Here is a 23,617-nt window from a genome sequence, read left to right as displayed (position 1 = left end):
AGAAAAGCCTTTTTTGGTTTGGATAGAGAGTTGAAGAAGCACTGAGACTAACAGAATCCTTTAGATAATAGGTCATGTCAGAAAAAGCAATGCAGAATTCATACATCCTGGGTCTAATCATAATTTGCAATCTTATGCAAATGAAACGTGACAGTGAATGCAATTATATGAATGCTGTGTTGTCTTCCTTGCCATTTGGATCTCAGCATATTCATACCATTTTTTTTAGGCTGGTCACTATATTATAAACAGGTCCAAAATCTTTGCAGTGTATGTCTCAACATTTATTTTCTGGATTTATGGCCTGACATCTACATTCCTGCAATTAGATGGTTAGATGATGAACATTTTAGCCTAGCCATTTATAAGGAGTTTAGAATTTGTCTCTTTTACACAAGGGTGTTCCAATCTGCAATTGGTAGCCCCAGCAGAGACTCACGGTAGATCATACAATGGCATAACATCCATCAGCTCTTTCGCGATATTGCTTTTAATGCAATCTGCCTTTCTTTTTCACACAATAGGCCCACATGAGGATGGAGGAGGATTTTTCACTTTGCCATAGTTCAGTGATTTAAGTTGGATGTCTTGTCTTCCCAAGCTCTGTCTCTGCTCAGCTGCACCAGACAGGCCCCAGCATCCATCACCCCTGAGCAGAAGTCAAACAGTGGACCAGATCCTAAAGACTTCTCTCTCCCAAGAGGCAGCAAGAGGACCAAACTCTGTACTTGGATGGCTGGGGCAGAGGGGTATTCATTTAATCTTTGTTCCAGGATGAGGTTGTTGCAAACACAGTTTATAATTTAAGGGTTGTCTGAATGAAAAAGGCATATAACAGGGAGGGTTGATAACCTAGAACCCACTTATTTAAGAGTTTTCTTTCCATGCTTACAGGAAGAAGTGGCTAAAGCATAAAATTAATCATTATAGTTTGACTATTCTGATGGTCTCACTGTGCCATCCAAAAAATAATATACTAATAATACAGGATAGAACAGAATAGAAATATTTTATGTCGAAATCTTTTTAGAGGATATTTCATGGACTTTCTGATGAATTGTACGTTTGTAGTTTTGCCTGTAGGTTTGCATTCATCTTGGATATATGTCTATAGTTTCCTGGATCATGATCATACCTTAGAGGGACCTCTTGCATTTCATGATCCGGTGACTCAAAATGCAAATCTAAATGAAAACAGGAAAATCTAAAGCACGCTTTCAGTATCTACAGTATTATCAGAGTGTTTGCCGTACTTGACCTTTAAACCCCAAATATTTTTAGCATGGAAAATGTTCTAGCTTTTTTAACATGGAAAGGATTAAATAACTGATCAGCCCTTCATGTGCAGGGTATGCTGCAGACAGAGAAAGGAAAGAAACATTTGTAGATTAGTAACATTCAAACATGCCTTTATTAAAATAAACTAGTACGTAGCCAGCAGCTTCACTTCTGGCAAGACATCTAAATGCAGCTATACAAATAAGCCAGTCTCTGAAGTTGAAGCGATAGTCAACCTCGCTGAAGCAGAAGAATCTATCTTTTCTCTTGGCTCATTGACAGAGATGTAGTCATCTCCAAAGCCCAGAATTACCCACTGCTGTTACTCCTGCTTCCCTTCACTGAGAATGCAGATGACCTTCAATTTGCCCCATCTTTGACAGCTTCACTTGCCTTCAATTACCAAAATTGCATCCATTCTTCCGGCAAATTCTGGATCACTAGGATCTCCCCTCTCATCTGCTGCTTTCCAAAGCCTGTGATGCAGCCCTGGTTCCCGCTGTACACAGGGTTACGTCCCAGAAGTGTTCTATAATTAGAACTGACCACACAGATGTGCTTCAAGAGACTATGCGGCTGAAATACAGAAAATAATCATGAAAAAAAAAAAGAAAGTTGGTTTCAACTTGCACCATTGCTGCTTTCTGTTGGCAGCTTTCCTCCACTCTGCCTCCATTCATTTGAGCAGAGGTAATTAATACCTTTTCCATTATTAAAGCCTTGGGAACAGAAGATGAAACCCTGCCTTCGTTAAAGTCAATGGCAGAAGTCCCGTGAACTTCAGTTCCTTGAGTATCATTAAGTTGTCCTCTATGTCATTGATATTGATATTGATATTGATATTGTGTTGGACTACTGCCTATCCTCCAGATGGCGTCCAAGCTGTGAATCCAAAAGGACAGAAAAACCACCTATCGTTGATGCTGACATGATCCCATGATTAGTTACTGCCCCACTAAAAAAGAATTCTGACCTTTATCCTATTAAACCTGCCCAGTTTAACATTCCAGGCACTGATATTTTATAATATTCCCTGTCAATCTGAAGAGACTTATCCTACCTAACATATTTTCTCCAGAAGGATGCTGACAGACTGCAATTTATTCATTTAGTATTTTATTGGTAGTATATTTTAGTATATTTAGTATATACTTATATATTTATATATTAGTATATATAAATATATATTAATATATACTATATATAAGATATATATTACATAATATATATTTTATATAATATATAAAATATTTAAATAATTTTTATATATTATATTATATAAATATATGCTATATAATAATATTTAAATAACTAAAATATGTATATAATATATATTATATAATATGTATTTATATATTAGTATATTTAGTATATTTATTTTTTTATAGACTGCAATTTATTTATTTAGTATTTTAGAGTTAACATCTTTAACTACCCCAAGTAACAACTGTAATTTCTGGCACTTTGTCAAACAAGAAATTATCTTGTTTCTGTGCCTTTTGCCTGCACTGTGTCTTTCTTCTGCACTGCCCTATTTGCTAAAGATGTGTACAAAGGTCTCTGTGTGATGAGGCGTTTCAATATCCACCTCACCAGATCCACCTACAGCATTATCTTCCTACACTCATGCTGTTGCAACCCCATCCATGCATATTGTGTGTGGTGCTGGGTTCTCACTGTGAGCTGCTTGTTGGAGGCCTTAAACCCTCTTCTGAACATACCTCCTTTAATACAGACACAGTTTGAGTACATTGTTCCCAGATGCATAAGATTGCTTTAGGCTACATTAAAATAAGTTTTGGTGTGGTTAATAAAATCAGATCAGTGTGTATGATAGTCCAGTCCTCATCATTGCTCATCCTTGTCCTCTGCAGATCAGGAGTGTTACAGATCTCTTGCAGATCACAGAAAGCATTCCGTGGAGAGACTCATTAGAAATATTCACATTTGGTAGTAATCCCCAAGGGTAATTCTGAAATACTTCATTTAGCTTGATCTCAATGCTGTTTAAATATTCTTTATTGGCATTTTCTGCTGCCTAACCATATTCAGAAAGCCATGTGAGTGTCCTTACAAAAGTGTCTCAGGTGGCAATCACATAGCTACATTTATCAGCTTAATTTACAGTCTCATGGAAGAATGGAGTATGTGGGGCCAGGCTCCTTGTAGCCAAGACTCCTATGAAGCTGACAAAGCTAAAGCTGTAGCAGTAAATGGAAAAGACAAAGAATTTGCCAGAAGCAGGATATTAAATACATAAAAACTGCAGTGAAATTCTGTTTGGAGTCAGAGTCACCAGAGTTAAAGGCAAGCTCTATATATTTACTTGGTGGTCTGTGTAAATACAGCTCCAAAGCCAGCCAGTGATGTCAGACATTTTATACTAACCATCAGAGCCTTGGTACCTAATCATCATGGCCAGGGTAAGGAGAAATAGTGGTACTAATAAAGATATCTTGTACAGCAAGTTAACAATTTATAAAGGCTTATCTCCTGATACAATTATGCCATTGTTATTAGTAGTATTATTTCATAACACCACTTTGAGTTTGACAGTTCTACTGCAGCATGCTATTGCACAATACTTCACACTTCCATAGCACATTCCACCTGAGAATCTGACCCTTTTCCAAGAATAATGAGTTGAGCTCCATGAAACTGTGCTGAAGCAGACCTTGTGTTAGTCCCAACCTCAAGATGATGAAAGGGAATGACAGCAAGGATAAGGAATGCCCAAGGTCACTAAGAAAGTCTATGGCAGGACTGATTTTGTAACTAAATTTCCTATTTCCTTGCCTTAGGCTTTCACTACAAGACCATTCCTCTCCAGAGCATAACACTGAAAATGAAAGAAAAATAAAAACACCTTTTCTTAAGAAATAATTTCAGTAATTTGCATTGAGATGCCCCTAGGGTGTTAGCACATTGATGCACTAGAGAATGCATAGGTAGCATGCAGTAAAAGAAAGCAGAGTTTGCAAAGGCAGTTTCTCAATAGTTGGGAAGTGCTAGAATGGAGGTTGATGATGCAACTTGGTCTATTTGCATTATGGTATTTTTCTGAAGATCGTTCTCTCTCTGCACCAAATAAGCGGAAATAACTGCAGAAAAATTATATGCAATCATATCATTAAAGAGAGTTTCAGGGTCATGTAGCCGGTACAGCTGTTGTCAGTGAGACTGCTGCTTCGCTAGCTCCGGAAGTTATAAAATGTGCAGCAAATGAGACAGGACTGCAGGCAGTTGAATGCTGCGCTGGAGAAACTGATGCTATCCCTGCCTCTGTCATTTTTAATTTTCTTGTGGCCCAACGGGAGACATCTGGGTCTAAATTAGAAAAGGGCTGAACATTCACAGCTGCACATAAAATTGCTAGCTGTGATTCGAACACATGGAAAAAATCAGGCTCTGAGCTAAAATTGGGCACCCAAATTTAGACAATACTTGGTAAGTCTGGGTTTAACATCCATTCTTGAGATCTTTCTGGCTCAGGACCCTAGCCATAAAATTGAGGGGAGAGTAACCTCAAAACAGGGCTGTAGGGATACATTAATTAATGTTGGTAAACAGTGATAATATTGCAAATAGATCATCATAGTAAATCTCAAGAGGAAATTAATAATTCAATAGAACAGTGAGTAATTGTGCTAATAATGTGTAAGTAAGGCTTGAGCTTACAGAAAGTGGAATATTTGATTAGTTTGCCCCTCAGCAAGGTCTGTCCATCCTACAGACAGAATGAGGCAGGAGTGGTGTGGGAAACAGATGTGACTGTGTCATTAGGTATGGTGTTATTAACTGTACTCACAAATGAGCTAAATTCAAGTTACTCTCCTAATTTTGGCACTCCCTAACTTTTGGGAGTTAGAGAGTTTAAAGGCTGAATAGCTCTTTAAAAAAAATAACGTTCTTTTATTACATGACTCTGCATACTAAATTCTATGTATATGAATCTTTTAGTATAATTTAGGTGTAATTGCTATACACCCAATGGCAAATAGCAGCTCCCATTAACTTACAATTTATGTTGACGAGTACAGGGAATTATGCATACAGAAGGTAAGCCAGATTGCTCTTGCAAGCAGACTGTAATATCATGTACAGATAATAATCAATAGCTCCCCTTTTTTTTAAATATGTACTTTTTGTGCTGCCTGCTTTTGCTCAGGCTTATTTGCTATGAAAATCACATGTTTCTGGGGCTCCTGAGAAACTGGTATACTTTCCATATGGAAAAATCTTTGGTCTCATGGTGGGAGCACAGGCTGTTATACATGACATACAGACTGACCGCTGCCTTCAATTACATAAGCGCTGTCTTCACAATGTTACAGAGCAAATTCCATGAGGTCCTTGACATCCTACCAGTGGGATTTGGCAGGCTGCACCCCAGAAGTGCCATACCAGGCAAAACCAGGACGTGCTGGTTTTTGCTAACCGATGCATGCATAGTGTGTTTCAAAATGCATGTCGGAGGGATGCTAACAACTAACCACCGCTCTGCTGCTGTTCCTCCACCCCAGGAAAAATCCTTGTAAGGCTTTGCCACCACAAGCTTCATTTTGCCTTTCCCTTGGGCCCTCCTCATCACAAGATGGAGTTCTCTGTCAGTTTAGAGAGGCAGAAGCCCTATCCCGCTGTCAGAAAGCACCAACATCATAAGGCTGGAACTTTTTTCACTGATAGCCGTCAACCTACCTACCTACTGCATCACCCTTCAGCTACTGCTGGAAAACCAGGTTATGTGGACCTGTAGCCAGGACAGACTGGCCGGGTAATATATCAGTGGGATGATGTTGCTCAATGAAACACTGCATTTTGGGTTTATCTTCTCTCTAGATGGTAAAGTAATCCAAGCACTAGTCGATTCTTTTGACGCCACCAGTCTGCTCTCTTCAATGGCTTCCAAGTATCAGCAGCCACTACTTCAGTCTGAGGACAGACCTGGCAGACTGACTCCCACATCACTAAGAAATTATGCCAGTATTTTTACTGATTTATCTCTACCCAAATGAGAACAGGAGTTTTTGCTTTTAAAAATCAGGTTTTTATCCATATGCAAAATCACACAATGACAAAAACTAGAGCCCTGTTATCTATTCCAGCACCAAAACAAATACATAACTTAATTCTGACATGAACTTGTAATGAAATAATCTGGTTTATATTATTTGTGTTCTAACTTCATACGGCAGATTTTAATTGTTTGGGTTGGTTCTTTTCTTTTTTTTTTAGTATGAGTTTTAATTTTTTGAAGGACTTCTAGCTTTAGAGAACTTTTAAGGCAGACAGCCAGTGTAGAAGGTGTATTTGGAAACTTTCCCTTTGTTCAATTAAGACAGCTGGGAGCAATCCAGATTCAATGCAATACTTTCTTTAACCAGCTCTCATCAAATCTATTATTCATTTTTTTTTTAGCCTATCTAAAACTGATGAGGATATTAAACTATGACAAAAACATTCAGATGAAGGACTGACTTAATCTCTGAAAAAGCAAGAGAGCCTAGGTTAAAACTGTCACTACTAGGAGACCTCTAGAATATTAAAGAGACACAATGAGAACAAGCTAAAAACGGTATTTCAGGATTAACTCTACTTTTCTGTGTGTCTGCAGATTTGTTACAGAAGCAACTCCTACTTATGTTAGGTGACTAATCTCATTGCAATGTAGTAACTTGCATAAGTAAGGCTTTAACTTAGCCTTTTCTAACTGTTAGCCCTCTGAATTAAATTATAGTTTATTTTAATAACTCTTTAAATATATGTTGTTGTTTAACCCCAGCCAGCAACTAAGCACCACGCAGCTGCTTACTCACTTCCCCCCTTCCCCCAGGAGATTCAGAAAAAGTTAAAACCCGTGGGTTGAGGTAAGAATAATTTAATAATTTAAATAAAGTAAAAGATAATAATAACAGCAATAATAATAAACAGGAAAAAGATAGAGGAATAAAACCCTAGAAGGACAAGCAATGCACTGTACAGTTGCTCACCACCAGCTGACTGACGCCCAGCCCATCCCCAAGCAGTGATGGGTCCCTCCCAGCCAACTCCCCCCAGTTGATATCCCTTTGGCTATCCAGGTCAGCTGTCCTCCCTCACAGCTTCTTGTGCCCCTCCTCACTGGCATGGGACACTATGAAAACTCCTTGACTTAAGGTAAGCTCTACTTAGCAACAACTAAAACATGGGTGTGTTATCAGCATTGTTCTCAGACTAAAGTCAAGTCAAGCACTATACCAGCTGATAGGAAGAAAATTAACTCTATCCCAGTGAAAACCAGCATTATATATATATATATATACACTTAACAAGTACACCAATTTATATTTTTGATATTTGGTCATACCAGTAACAGAATGACTTGGATTTTAGAGACAGAATTCAGGAAGGACAACTATGTAAATCATGCCAAACAAACATTCTTTGCATGCTCTGAGCACTGCCATCACAAGTGAGCCAGAAAGCAAGCATATAAAATCAATGTAATATTTCACTCTGTTGCTTGGCCTTATAGATTTTTAATTAAAAAAAAGAAAAAAGAAAAAAGCTCCAATAAAAACATTAGCATCTCCCATGTGTACACAGATTGGGTTGCATTAAAGGTTTCTAGTGCTGAACTTTTCATAGTTGTTTTTTGATAGATGAATTAGTATTATGTCCAGCTGTGACTTCAAAACCTGTAGCAAGAATGCTGGCTAGCTGGTGATCAAATGCCACTTTGTTTTATTATGGAAACATGAAAGGGTAATCTGGAATGAAATATGTACCTTATTTGTCATCTCTTAGTATACAAAATAAATGGTTTGTCAGAAGGTAGAATAATATTTATTAAAGTTCACATCCTCCCAGTAAATGCAATGTTTTTTTAAACTGAAGAACTAAATACAAGTATATTTGGCAGCAATAAAATGCTTCTTGAAGTCACAGAATGTACTGAGTTGTAGAGAGAAATATTAAATGAAATGAAGACAATTTTCAGTTATGAAAGATTCTGCATTAGCTATTTGTTGCAAGAGGTTTGGAGCTGTGTATGTTATGAGGACCTATGTCTGCCACTTCAATGCAAGTACTTCAGTTGAGGGAGGGAAATCTAAACATATTCTGGATGCTCACTGAGGTTCAAATTCTAAAACTTTCATTCACATCAAAGAATAGCTTAGCTCCTTTTACATTCCTCTAGTCAGTGATCACCTTCCATAATGAGGGACTTTTCAGTAGATATACACAGTCACCTGCACCTTTCCTACCCATTGCTTCACTGGTGCCTACATATAAGCAAACCAAATTCTATTCTTCTTCAAGGAAAGATTTTTCCCATGTTCATATAAGCTTAGAAAAGGCACCAGGCCTACTGTGTGGGTACATCTTAATATACTTCCTATGTATTGTGCCTTCCTGTTTTGTGTAACTCTGATATCTAAAATCTCCACCATATTATGTGTGCTTGTTTGCACACTTCTGCACGTGAACACACACACACACTGAGTCTCTCATTAAATTTTCTTCTGACAACCTCACCAGCTGAAAGGCACTATAGTTGCAACTGGGTCAAAATGTTATTGAACTGGGTACAACAGTGTGTTTTCTAAATGTTGCAGTTTCTTTTCCTAAGATAAAATAACTCTACATCGGATGAAGATCTTAGTATTGTATTTCTAGTAAAATCTGACATATTGAAGTCAATTTTCATAGCAAATGGAATGGCAATATTAAGGTAAAACCCTATTACCTGTGCTATACAGGTGCATGGACAGGGTGAGGATTAACCTGTGAGGTGCCTGAATGCAAGAGGGAAGCTCCTGAAACCAATATGGAGACAGCTGAATAAATCACGGAAACTTTCTCTGCTCTAGTATTACTGGGTCACGTAACAGGAGATATAAGGACATGGCACAAATAGGTCAGAAACCCTCCTGATAGTCTTTTCCAGGGAAGCAGCCACTACTGAAGGAGCAGATGTCCGGTTCCTCCTCCATCTGCATCTGCAAAACAGAGGGAATTTCCTTTCCCTTCTCTTTCCCTATCTCTCCCACTCAGTTTCAAGGAAGAATATTAAAGCCCATTTACTCAGGATTTGTGGAGAGCTCTGATTTTGCCCTCTCTAAAATCTCTTTTCCTTTTAAAAAGGATGACCTGACATATTTCCTGCAGCTCAGCAGGTCTCAGGTTTTGTGACCTTTGATACAGCCTGGAGCCTATATTACTGCTGACGACCAGGTGCTCATCCTGCACTTCAGCAGCCTCTGAAATTGCCTAAAAGCTGTAAGGAATTGTTGGCACTCTTGAAATCCCCGTCACAAACATATGAAGACACTGGAGAGGTTCCAGTATGTTATGTGCTTTCCTGAGGTAATACTTGTCCAGTGTTCTATCCTGTCATCAGGGATAACAACAGTGTTAACAGGGAAGCAAAGGCCATAGTGTTTAAATTAAATTGGTGAAGCTAGGACTAAGATTCATCTTATGCTACTTTAGAAGCCTACACCATGGATAGCTGTGTGTGAGTTCATTATCTGGCTTTCCTTTATTGTTAAGGAACAGAAATATGCAGGATTCATTTGATCTTTATGAAGACATCTATTTTATAAGATAGAGTGTACCTCAGAATCACTATTTCTCATCTAGAAAGCAGATAAATAGCTCAGATAGAAGCTCACATTTTGACAAATGAATCACATTCCTAGAGCTAGATCTCCATCTGTGGCAATGCCACAGTTTAATGATGTTGGGAGTGCAAATGAGGAGTAAAACTGCAAGTAACTTTGTAGAAGGTTATGGAATATAGAAACAGCCAAAGACAAAGACATCACCCTTCTGAGTGAGAATTAGAAAGCCACGTTTCTGCAATGATCTCATGTTGCCCACTTACAGGTATCTAGAATCTTTTCATTTTTACTCATGTTCTATTTTGATTTGTTTCCCCCAGTGATTATTTTCCTAAGAAAATTTCACACTGTTTACTCTTTTCAAGACAATACTTAGATGTTAGGTAGAGCAAAAAGCAGCAGGAAATTACTCCTTGTTTAGGCAACCTCCTCTCAAGAAACTATCTCCAAAGTATCCTCAACTGATTTCCAGCTGAGTATGACACAACTCATCATTTTTTCATAATTAAATAAGTAGCTGGTTTTTCATGTGTCCCTCAAGTGGGTGCTTGAAGCAGGTTCACTGCAGGTTTTATTACTGTTTCAGAAACATCCAAAGCCACTCTGAAATATTACATAATTCTTTATTTGCTATATATGTTACATGGAGAAGAAATGCTTAGTTATCCTGGCTTAAAAAAAAAACAAAACAAACAACCCAAACCAGAAGCTTCTTGTTGCTGTGGATTGAACATGAGCCAGAACCAAGTTTATGGACTCACTGCTTAGCAATCATGAAGAATCCATCTCATCCAGTTGTTCAAAATCAGCAAACTTCAGTGCAAAACTTAAAAGAAGGCTCAGCGAGTTTTGGAAAGAATTTTTGCTTGTTTATAGCTTTGTGTGTCAGGGTCGACAGCAAATGTTATAATTAAACCTGGCTTCCAGACCTGTGAACAGGGAAATTTATGGAAGTTTCAATACACCTTTACATGTGAATGACAAAACTAATAGAAAAAAATATTGCTTCTGGGTTCTTCAGATTCCTGCATTTGTGTGGGATTTTACATCAGAGAGAGAATGTGCTTGATTTTCAGGAAGACTCCCGTCTTCCTTAACCCCACTCTGCCCCAGAAGAATCATATGATTCTTACAGCGCCTTTGTACAAGGTCTCAACCTTTGTTGTAATTCAGACCACTGCTTGTGAATGAAGCCTGTAAGATTCAGGTACTTTTACATCTGCATAAAACAAATACAGAAAATTAGTCAAATTTTAACATTTTATATCCTGTACTTTTATATACCATCCTCTTCAATTTCATGCTTTTGTAAAGAATCTATACAAAAACTTTCTACAGGAATACTCGGCCAGAGCATGGCTGAACTGTAAATCAAAGCAACCAGACATTAACACTCCAAGATAACTAGTGCAGAGAATTGCAAGTGTGCAAGGGATGCATGGACAAAGCTTCCTGCATCTGATTTATTTGGGTAAAGAGGTATTTTCTTCCTTCAGGATTTTTTAAGGCAATTCAATAACATTTCAAGGATGTCTAAGTGCAGTGAAGAACAAACACACTAAAAATCAGAGCATGCAGGGGCATTCCTGCATTGTCTTGTATCATCCAGTCTAAGTGCTGTGGTAATCTCTAACATTTTGAATTAATTCTACAAACTTTGGCATTTTACATAAAGGTTTACCACACAATTTAGGCCTAGCTTCATCAATACAGCTGAGCTACAGTCTACTTGATGCATTGCAGTGACCACTAAAACTCTCTTGGTGCCTGATACAGGCTTGAAAAACCATGATAAAAGGCTGCAGTGCCCCCGTTACAGTCATTCATGGTTGACATCAGCCATCTTTCTTACTGAAGGGCTGGAAAGGAACAGCATGACATCCATATATTGTCTTTATGCTACTAGAAATAGTTGTGGGGTGATACAAATAGGTTTCCAGATCCTTTATGGGGCAAGAAAGGCGTGAAAGTGCAGCAGCAGACTAGAAATCCAGCCCCACTATTTCACTCAGTTCTTTGTTTGACAGTGCATATTGTTAACAGCTGCTTTTAATCTTCAAAAATGGGTGCTTTAAATTAATAATGATGTTGACAAGATCCAATCTAAATGAGTTATTCCACTTCATTACATCTATTCTGAAGTCATTATTGGAGATGAGAATGAGTATCAAGCATTCTGGATATCAAAACTTCATAATGGATTCAATGAACTCTTCAGTGTCAGTCTTGAGAGAGAAAGCAGTTCATCCTTATTGAAAAATTTATTTATTTAATGATGATACTACTATTAATGTACATAAAATGCACACATTCCAAGTTTAAAGGAATGGCATACACATTCTGTCTTTTTCAGTAGTTATCAGATAGCTTTATAATTCCAGGGAAATTCAGTGTAAGTAAAAAGCAATGTCTAATCCTGCACGTTGTACAGAAAAAGCTGTTTATTCCTATGAATACTGACTAAAGAGACATAAATGCATATCATTAATTATTGAAAAGAGATATAAACATGTTAGCACTATGCAATGGGCTAGCCTCCCTTTACAGTAGTCCCACTCAAACTCATCAAGATGAAACACCCACAAATACTGAGTGTTCTGCCGTGATCTGCCAAGTCTGACACTGTAAATGCAAAAAAGATCCAAAAGTATAGACTTCCATATTCTCCACTGCTAAGTACAGCAGTAAGTCTCACTAACTGTAATTTACACAGATGAAAGCCATATACATGTGTGTCCATGTGCTTATTAATACTATTTGTACACCAAAATATAAATGGAGTATAATTTTTATATATATATAAATATATATGTATCAAAATATATGTGTGTATATGCATATATATTTGGGTTTTTACTCAGCTACATTTTCCTGCCATTTTTAAATTTACTGCCTAGATATTTACTAGCAGGATTGTTTCACACTGAACAAAGATAGCCCTCTATTGGTTTTGCTCCTTAGGTCTCTAGCACTGCAAACAGCTTATTAGAGAAGGTGTCTAGCAGTGCCAGCAATGTGGTAAGAACTTCCTTGATATAAAGAGAAGGCAGTCCCTGGGTGTAATACACAGTGAAGCTGGGAGGTTAAATTGATGTTTCTGAAGTACCTGGAGTTCTTTGAATGGAAGACGCTGCAGAAATCAAGGCTAAGGCAAAGTACATTGTGAAGCAAAAATGTCAACAATCAATGCTAGTCAATAATGGCCATAATTTTTCTATTAGCAACACATAGAAATTAAATTCTGATCTGGATCAGTTATTGTTTTAGCCTGAAGTCTTCCATCTAAGCACTTCATATATATACACCCTCAGATATAAATAAGTAGCCCAGTAGACATGGTCAGATAGTCAATCGCTGTGTGTATCTTGGTCTTGATCCATGCTTGCTTCTAGATATTGTTCCTCTCTTTCAAGCATAAGAATGTGCAACTATCTTTAGCCCTCTCCTCTTACTACACTTCATTTTAGACAGCCTCACTCTGGGAGTACCTGATTATCAAGCCTCTTGCTTTACCACAGTTCCTCCTAGAGATCATTTTTGCCAATCTATCTACAGCATTTCTTGATGAAACCATGCATGCTACATATGCAAGTGTGCATGCTTAAAAGCATCACATTTTCTGGTTTTAGCCTTGAATTTCCCACTTTACCTCAAATATAGCACAATATTAGCTCCCACATATGTAATTTCTAATTGAGGCAAGGTCAGTAACTTGCTCCTGTCAATCTTTTGATCTTCAAAAAACACTTTCCAATCTACAAGATATGGATAGTACCATTGCTTTCAAAGAGAGGGCTGGCACTCAGCACTTCTAGAAAACAGGCTGTATCATCAAATAGCTAAACAAAGACTAAAAAATCTCAATAATGTTGGGCTTGTTCTTCTCATAGGCTGAATTCAACATGGCATCAGGAAATGTTTTGCTCTTTTTCTGAACACAAAATAATTAACCAGTAATTGCTTTCCTCTTAGACTGAGTATTCTACAGCAGCAGGATAAACACAGTTTGGCTTAGTTAAGGATGATGCTTAAACACCCCTTATTGTATTTTTTATTATGTCTGTATATTTTGAGCAGTCAATATTGTGCTTACCCAACTGCACTAAACTCACAGAATCATAGAATGGTTTGGGTTGGAAAGGACCTTAAGAACACCTAATTCCAACCCCACTGCCATGGACAAGGACACCTCACCCTAAACCATGTCACCCAAGCCTTCATCCAACCTGGCCGTGAACACTACCAGGGGTGGACCATTCACAGCTTCTTTGGGCAACCTGTTCCAGCGCCCCATCACCTTCAAAGTTAAGAACTTCTTCCTTATATCCAATCTAAACTTCCCCTATTTAAGTTTGAACCCATTACCCCTTGTCCTGTCACTACAGTCCCTAATGAGGAGTCCCTCCCCAGCATCCCTATAGGCCCCCTTCAGATACTGGAAGGCTGTTAGGAGGTCTCCACTCAGCCTTCTCTTCTCCAGGCTGAACAGCCCCAACTTTCTCAGCCTGTCTTCATACGGGAGGTGCTCCAGTCCCCTGATCATCCTCGTGGCCCTCCTCTGGACTTGTTCCAACAGTTCCATGTCCTTTTTATGTTGAGGACACCAGAACTGCACACAATACTCCAAGTGAGGTCTCACGAGAGCAGAGTAGAGGCATAGGATCACCTCCTTTGACCTGCTGGTCATGCTGCTTTTGATGTGTCCTCTCTGGAGCTACTTACCTTGGCAAATACTCAAGGAGAAATTAACTTTGATGCATATTCTTTAAGTAATAGTTTACTAAGGTCAGGTTCTGCACCTCCTGTGGAAATTAAACGTTCTTGTGATAACATAACAGTGTAGCCTATGAAGAAACATTACTACCACAGTTTTAAGAATAAAATAAACTCATCTGTCTACCCAGTGCCAAATCCATAGCTCTCTTTAATGTAATACTGATTGTCAAGAACTTGTGGACTGCTTCTATGGATTTCTTTCAAGTATAAGCAGCTTTGATGAAATGAGAAAATCATCCCACAGCCAAGATACAAGAAAATAAATGGGTAATGCCTCATAGGCAAGCAAACACGTCCCTGTTATGGGCACTGGATAGAACTGCAGCGAGCACCAGGGTTCCACTGGGCAATGCTTATATGCCAAATTACTTTCCTGCATGATATGTGCACAAACATAGGAGTGGCACGTTTTCCTCCTTTACTGGAGTATGTGTTTTTTATAAGTAATTGGTCATTATCAGACTGTAGAGTGAGCTAAGGAATAGGCAGGGGAACTTACTTACATTTGCCCCTGTTAATTACAGTTCCATGTCAGGACTGGATATTATGAACAGCCCAAGTACAGACCTTGCCCCTCTGAGAGATGGTGGAAAATCTCTCTTTTGGCTTGAAGGCAGCTTGAACCAACCTTCCTGTGCAAAAGGATGCATCTTTCGCTACAGAAACAGTAGCAACATCTACAGCTGGGCAGAAAAAAAATGCTAGAAATAAAATCCTACCTCTGACAGATGCTCCTGACAAAAATATTTGTCCTTTTCTGCTTCCTCCTTGATCAAACGATTTAGCTAATTTGGAGAAGTAGAAAAATTATTCCCTTTTATCAAAAGAAATCTACAGCTGTTCTCCATGTCTATCATGAGGTGATACATGGACCTCTCTGTCAAGAAAACAGAAAGAGCCTCTTTACACTCTAGTCCATTTTCTCAAATTTGTTTAAAGAGGACATGAAAATCAGAATTGAAGCAGCCTTGTATGATCAGTGTCAATCTACACCATATATAGAAATGAAAATCACACCCCAGTCCTGTTGGTGGTATCCAATTTAAAGTTGTGGGTCTGATCAGGTCTTTCCACATAGCCTTACACTGGAAGTTCAAATATGTTGTTTGCCTGCTACGACCCCTAATCCTTTTTTGGAGTAAAAGCTTTCCAACAAGTAATCCTAGAGGATTTGCTTCTAGATATATGCTCTTGACTGTATTAACGTGTTGGTAGTGATCCCAGTTTACCAACCAATCCAAAATCAGGACTTAGTCCTTTACATGATTGTGACACAGTCAACATAGTGCAAGACCAATTAAATGTATAAAGCATGAAGTCAAGGAGTTGATTGACTATGTCCCACCACTAAAATGGTCCTTAGGTCGCCATTGGAGGCCAATACAATCAAACATGTCCTCCTATGGGTTGACAGACTCAGTTAAAGAGCAAGCTGCAAGCTTGGAAGAGTAGGAAGTGTGAACACACCAAGACATACCAGTCATGCTACCTCTTCAAAAGCATAGCCAAAGAATTTGGTTTTACATGAGCTTTATGCTCAGAGGCCTTACCAAAATTATAATGTGCACTGAAAATACCAGAAATATTAAAAGATTAGGGATTAAGTATTGCTAATACAAGAAAAAAAAATAAATCACTGTGACATACATACATATCTGCATATATAAGTTTTAGCATGCCTTCACATATCTAATTGCCTAATCCTGCTTCAAGTGACCAGAGGTCATATTTGGCCATAAACTATTATAATTCATAATCTCTCTCCTATTGAATACATATCTCTTTTTCTACTTAAAACCTGTTCTACTCTCTGGGTTGAAAATTCTACTTTTATTTGACATATATCTGACATCTAGTGAACCTCTGCTGAACAAACCTGTCACTGAAATTACAATTTCAGGAATTTCTTATCAGACTTTGACAATACTTTGCTGTCACTTTACTATGCAGCTGTGTATTTCTGAGCCTGGAGCAGCAGCAGACGTGGCACACGGTATGTGGTTGGAAGGTCAGTCCTGAAGTTTGGATGGTACCACACCTGAACTGACCGTGAGGAAAATGCATTATGCTGAAGCCCAGCAACATCTTCCTTGTAATTCAGGTTCTTTCTACAATACACCAAGTTCTTATTTGGTTAAAACCTGCTTCAAGTATGCCAAAAAGCTCAAATAAACTGTTCACATCACCTGGCAGAGATCTTGAACAGCAGGAGGTGAGTTTCTGGCCTTGACTGGAGGCCTTAACAGCTTTTGCCTAACACCTAACCCTCTCTGAACATCAGCTCCTGCAGATACTGGACAACATGTAAAATAAAAACGTGCTCTAAAAGCACATGATTTACTGAAAGTATTCAGCATGTTAAAGTTACTAACAGCAGCCCCCCTTTTGCAGAAGTGGCCAATTTGACACCTAGATTTGCTGCTGAGAGCCAGACAAGTAGATGAGAGACCAGGCTTGGACTTCAGAATGGTAGCTATGCTTTACTGATTTAGCACAGCGCAGGAATGAAAATGCCTTCTCTGGACAGCTTTTTCTTTCTGGAAAAGAGAAAGAAAAAAAGGAAAGAGAAGATTTGCCCTTTGCAAATCATTGCTACCTGCTTCTCAGCCATAGTTTGTGCTATTTGTGCTTCTTCTCCACAGTGTAAGAAACAGCAGCACAATGCTTGCAGTGGCAGAGCAGACAGAACCCAGACAAGTGACAGACAATGAAACATCCCTGGCTCTGTACATGATGGCTATAGCCAGGACACAACCACTATTGTATTAAAATACAATTACTGCAATTGCACACTTATTGCAATTATTAATACAACAGCAATACACCATTGACAGCAAAATGCTTTGTCAGTACAAACAACGAAATAATGCACCTTAACAAAAAAAGATTGGTTTTGATTGAACAGAAAGATTTAATGACCACAAAAGCCAAGGCAGGCTACTCTGTTGTCTTCTCCATGGACCAGTTTTCTATTGCACATGTAGAAGTTAAATATGGACTTTATTTCAGGCAGCACCCTTCCCTCTTTGATGAAATGATGCAGCTGTGATCAATGCCTTGGGAGTTACTTTGTGTTCAAAGACAGGACCATCAACTAGTCAACGAGTAATAAATTTTAAAAGTCAGTTAGAAGTAAATTATCTATTTCTGTATACTCCAGTAAAGCTGTTTCATGGCGATGTCTGTGAAGACTATCATGACTTCACCTAAGTTGTTTGACAGATATTCCCCTTCCTGCTATCAGCAGCTTCAATGGAATATTAAATATTGGTATTAAAGCTGACCTGCAGACTTTCTTAAATTAACTCTTACATCTGTCTAATATCAACATAAACCTGCTATTTCTACATGTAATATATTAGAATACCCATTTCCTATAGAAGCAGCAAGTCAGGTAGCTTTTGGTACACAGACATGTTTAACTAAATCTGTAGAAAAAAATCAGTGCTCAGTACAAAAGAAAAGGTTAAAAACAAGGGACAAGTTTAAGTCTAGCCTAGTGGAAGTGCAATATACTTCATAACTCCAGACTTTTGCATTGGAGGCTCTAGCAAGATTATAAAATTAATGACCAAACCCAATATGAAATAGTGAGGAGTTTCACAGGTACTGACTTTCATAATTACAGGACTTTTGCCCCATTCCTGAGGCATGTGATCATCTCTCCCATTTCTCATCTTACTAACTTTGGTGTTATTGCCAGACCCAGGGCAAGAGCTACTCCAGCAGCAAAAGTTACCCTTGTGATGTGGATGACAGGGTCCCCTAATTTATCAGTCATCAGAAGTCCCTAAGATTATATAGGTTTTAAGGTTGTCCTTGGAAGAACCACCATGCTGGATAAGGGGAAGGAACATGGGTGGCTGCTCTGTACAGAATGGCACAACATGTGCCTATTACCACCTTTCTGCTATCATCAACTGCATTATGCTGATTGCTCCATATTCTGCAGAACATGACCTCAGTTTGACATAAGTTAGCTGTCAGTAAAAAAGCCTGTTAGCTATTCTTTCTGTCATATTATTTTTCTCCCTTAACTAAATTATCTTTTTATTTTTGAAGTTCTTCAGACACACAAAAAAGGCATTTCCTATGGGATGTAAAGTATGTACTCACACCTCCTAGCCTGTCCCCTTACCACTGCGTATTGCTATTCTCTTAGATTCAATAATTAAAGCAGTTTCCCCACATGCAATGAATTCTCTGCCTGGGATGTATGAGCACATTCAGGCTACATCCTTCTTGGGCCATAATTCTGACTAGAAAATTGACAACCTGCTTTAACTTCTCATTGGTGTTTTTTATCTCAGTAACCAAAGGGACTACTGGAACAACTGCCACCAAGAAGGGTGAGTACAGAGGCTGAATGAATTGCTGCTGACAGAAGCTGCAGAAGACCACGTGGTGAAGTTATGTTTAACAGCAGAATAGAAACTCATGGGTATTGCATGATTTGGGTATCTACCGATGTTTTGCAACTTCTGCTGCAGGTGATGTAGAGGGGGAATATACCCACCTGGCTCCATCAAGCTGATACAAAGTCAGGAGGATGCTCCTCCTTTGAAAAGTCCTTTTCTCCCCCTTTCCAGAGATAAACAGATCTATGCAGGACTGCTACTATCACTATGGTTACAGCCAGACTCTCCAGGAGCTTTGTTTGTACCACTGGTCCTGAGAGCAAGAGGGAGAAGCAAATCAACGTTGCTGGGCCTGATGCTGGCTTGGTCTTTAACAGGATGGGGTCTGAACCTCTGCCTGGGCAGTGAAGGCAGGAGGAAAGGACATTGAAGCTGGCTCTGGCTGAAGAACTGTAAGACCTGAGAATTAAAACTGGGAAACAACAACAAAAGTGCACAAATATGGTGAGATAAACCATAACTCGGAGTCCTACGTGCTTTACATCAGCCAAGACACGAACATCTCTAGTGCAGAATCCAGGTGTGGGGTGATGAATCAGCCTTTCAACATGCCTCCTCCTACCTCCATGTAGGTGCCTGAACGTGAGGTTAAAACAGACAGACTCTTTTTTTTCATTTCAAATTCAGTTAAAAACTATCTTTGAGCATTTGTCTCAAGATGGCTGTTCAGCTTGTCGTTAATGTACCTTCTCTATTTTGGGCCTTCATTATGAATTGAAAGCACAAACGCTCAAAAAAAACCCTCACAATTCCAGGTTATTCTTAACAGCAAGAACCCTTTTCAGTTGCTTATACAGACTCATCTAGACCTCCCGGTGCATCCCACCAGCCAAGCTGTGAACCTGGGTTTCACACAGCCACCACACCACACAACCTTGTCAAATGGAAACCCAAAGCCTTTGAGGGAAACCCACCTCCCCTGGGCAGCTCCCTCCATGGTCTCTCTTTATTCAAGATGGTTCCTATTTCTCGTGTGGCTTTAATTGCAAACCTGAATTCCTATTTTGTGGGGTCAGCTTATTTTTTTTGGGTGGTGGTGGTTGTTTTTAAACCCCAAAGCAATACAGCTTTTGTGTATAGCATCCTTTCACTCTAACTTTTAAGAGTACTGATATCTTCTTATCTCAGCCTCTTAAAGCACATTGCAGCAGAAAGATCATCATGCACCAAAAATTCAGACAACATGTTTGTTGTGAATGAGATTTGCTTGAAATACCTCTTGAACCCCTCGGGCTTAAGTGATCCTGGCTTTCCTCAACAAAATCTTCGCATGTGCAGTCAATGGAAGTACATCCACCGACCTTAAGAAGAAATAACAGAATACCATGTGGAACAGTACTGACCAAGCATGATACAGATGTAAATAAGATAAATTATTTTAGTGGGTTTTATTCATAACACTGGCTATTTGTTGCTGGATATGTAAGTAAGGGCAAATAAATTAACATCTTAAAAGTGCTTCTGTAATTGTTATCTTGCATTTTGTTCCCTTGTCTACTCTAAATCACGACTTGGCCATCTGCTGGCTTACAACCAAGATACTGGAGGACCTCTTTATTCTTTGCATTTAAATTCAGTTTGCAATACGTGAAATTAAAGTCAAAAGTACAATTAGTCTGACTTATGCTTTGCTTAAATATTTTGACAATATGCAGATATAAAATGTGCTGAGTATTCACAATCATAGCTTGTGATGATACAGACAAGAGGCTCAGAAGCTGCTGATAACAATATGGACTAGTGCAGCCAGTATCCAGACCTTCATACTGAAGATGTACATTTGACCTTAATAAAAAGCTGCATCACTAATTAAATACTCTGCCTAGTGTAAAGCTGAAAATTATCTTTCTTGTGGCGAGTAAAGCTACTCTAAATTTCTGGTGGGTGGAATCAGCAAACTGAAACTGTGTTTTTTTCCTTCTAGAATATACTAGTTAAAATGAAACCTTCTGGGTTTTTTAATGTCAAGCCATTCTGAACTACTGTCAGTATTACCAAGACAAGTTCATTCTTAATGCCAGTAATAGAACATGAGGTATCTGTAGATCCCAGCTTTTTCTTTCCTCTGAAATCAATTGGCACTATGACCACAGTAACAGACCAGGAAGTACAGAGGAAAAACTGCTTGTGGGCCTCTGCAAAAGTGTGCTTCCATCTCCCCTAAATCCCACCGTTAATGATGAGTTTCTAGAAAGGGAAGTTAACATTTCTGTGGTAAATGAAACACAGTTTCTAAATATCACTAAAATTTGCCTGTACTTGAACAGTAGGCTATAGTAACGCTGAGGAACACAGTGTTCCATTATCTTTCTGTGCAACTCAGGTGTTTATTCTTTTGCTCAATAAAGCTGAGAGGCACGGACATGTTCTTGCTATCTGAATATGAGCATCTCACCCAATGGGAACATTCAAAGTTTGCAGACCCCTAAGACTTATTGCTAACAGTCATCAATGTACGCTTTACATCTTTTATGAAATTAAATCCCTCTCCCTATTCAAACACTGTATTTGAGAAAACATTTGATTCTTGAAATCAAAAAGTCTCTATTTGCTCTGCAAAAATTAAAATTAACCAATACTGAAAGCCTAAAAATTCAAACGCTTATCTTCAATGGACCCAGGCACCATTTGAACAGTTAATTTGGAAGATATTTTCCATAGAAACAGTAACTTGAACTTTTGAGCATTGTTTTAACAGGATTCCCAGGCATTCAGGCTACCTAGGACTTTAAAATCTCTTGGTTATTAGGAAAAGAAAAATAAAGAAGTAGTAAAAAAGCTGCTGTTTCATACTGTCACAGACCACAATACTTCTTCAGTATTCTGCTCCTGGCAGAATAAATGAAACCGATACTGTATGTCTTTGTACACAAAAACAACCCAGTTATCACTTCACAGGCACTGCACATACCGTTTTCTTCAGCTAATTAATAATAGGCGTTCACATCGTTTTCTGAAATCTGTTCAAATGGCAGCTCCAAGTAATCCCTACCAGCACCGCTTCATTTAGACCCCACCCACTTATATCACTTTACCCCAGAACTAAGTTCAGCCAATTTATGGTAATAGATGTGCTCCGCATTTCTCAGTACTCCACAGATCACTCCACGAGGCTTCACTTACACGGTAAAATTGTGGCAGTGTATCGTTCCTAGCATAGCGCTGTGTCGTAACCAACACCTTTAGGATAGCTTGAATAATAGAAAGCAAGCCCTTCTGGGGACATACTTCAGGCATCTTTGACAACAATAGCAACATCATAGAAAGATTCTGGAGAAATCTAGTGCACATGCAGCTCTAGGATCCCTCTGTGTATTATTTTAAGCGTTAACCACAGGACCACACTGCAGACAGGGGACGTATCAGTGGCTTCAGCTCCCACCCTCCCCAGCCTCCGGGCCCCGCGGATCCTCAACCGGCAGCAGCACCCGGTGGGAGCACCCCCGGGAAGCGGCAGGCGAGGTGTGGAACGGGGTGGCGGTCCGGGCCGCGCCTCGTCGCACACCCACCGAACGGGCGGGCGGGGGGCGTCCCCTTTAAGAGGCGCGGCGGTGGAAGGGGGTTTTGCCCCGCGGTACCGGGCGGCCCGACCGCACCGGGTCACCTGACTGCGCCAGGCCACCGATCTGCGGCGGTAGCCGTAGCGCCGGTCTGCTTCTCTGCTCTCCTCTCTTCTCCGCTCCGTCCCGCCCTCTGCACCGGGGTAGGGGCGGCGCTGCTGCGGCAGTAGCGCGGGGATTAGGCTGCGGGAGGATTAAGCCGCCGGCTGGAAATAGCAGCAGCATCAGCAGCGGCGGCTCCCGGGCGTGGACACCCAGCGCATCCCCGGCGGCGGCGTCCGGAAGGGACGGCCCGCCCCACACCTGGGGCTATCGGGGCCGGGGGGAGGGAAGGGAGGGCTGCACCGTGGGGCGCCTCGGCAGCCGGCAGCGCGGTGGGAGGCGGCGGTGCCCTCCCCGGAGCAGCGGCAGGAGGACGGGAGGGAAGGACGCACTGACAGGTCGGCCGCTGGCAGTCGCTTCATCCCTTTCTCCCCTCGCAGACCCGCGCCGCCCCGGGCTGCTGCATGGCGCTGGGTGCCGCCGCATCAGCGACGCCCCGCTTCCCACCGGGGCCGGGGGGGAGGCACCGGGAGGGCATAACATGGCGCAACGGGGCCATAATCTCCCATCGGGGAGGCGGCGGGGCGGGCTCTGCGGCTGGGCCGGGGCGCGGCGGTGGCTCCTCCGCGGGCCGGCTCGGGGGGCGGGCGCTGCCGGAGCAGGTGTGTGTGTATGGGGGGGTTCTTTCCCCCGGCTCCCGCGGCATCTCACGCTATTTATGTGTAGCCTCCTTCTGCTCCCATCGTTATTTCCCCTTCATCCTTTCCCCGAAGCATCTAAAATACCCTATATTATTTTTGCCCTAGGCGGCTTCTAGGGAGGCGAAGGCTTACACAACGGGGCGGGGGGCTGCTCCTCGGGAAGGGCCGGGCTGCCTGAAGGACCATTGTGCGTGTGTGTCCGTGCGTGTGTATGTCTCTGTGCGCCCCCGCCTCCC

The 23,617-nt window shown here is 40.3% G+C and overlaps 1 protein-coding gene and 1 long non-coding RNA gene across 21 annotated transcripts in view; one reads left to right on the top strand and one right to left on the bottom strand.

Moving 5' to 3' along the window:
• Nucleotides 1-10,488: 10,488 nt before the first annotated feature.
• On the bottom strand, nucleotides 10,489-22,704 carry LOC134158412 (uncharacterized). The gene is made up of 2 exons (XR_009962756.1): nucleotides 22,588-22,704; nucleotides 10,489-11,103 (listed from the first exon to the last, which is right to left on the bottom strand). It is a non-coding gene; the product is annotated as an uncharacterized LOC134158412 (long non-coding RNA).
• The window catches only part of SNAP91 (synaptosome associated protein 91), a 70,056-nt gene continuing 68,831 nt past the window's right edge, over nucleotides 22,393-23,617 (top strand). For 18 of the 20 annotated variants that reach the window (XM_062608290.1, XM_062608309.1, XM_062608305.1 and 15 more), the window contains exon 1: nucleotides 22,744-23,078. The gene's annotated coding sequence lies outside the window, so the exon portion shown is untranslated. Of the gene's footprint in view, nucleotides 22,541-22,664; nucleotides 23,079-23,617 lie in introns of those variants that run through there. The other 2 variants (XM_062608291.1, XM_062608292.1) reach the window with 2 other exon arrangements.

This window comes from Pezoporus occidentalis, unplaced genomic scaffold, assembly GCF_034315485.1.
Source record: "Pezoporus occidentalis ecotype Australia unplaced genomic scaffold, CSIRO_AGI_Poc_V1 ctg13, whole genome shotgun sequence".
Taxonomy (NCBI): domain Eukaryota; kingdom Metazoa; phylum Chordata; class Aves; order Psittaciformes; family Psittacidae; genus Pezoporus; species Pezoporus occidentalis.
This window is presented reverse-complemented; position numbering and strand designations above follow the sequence as displayed.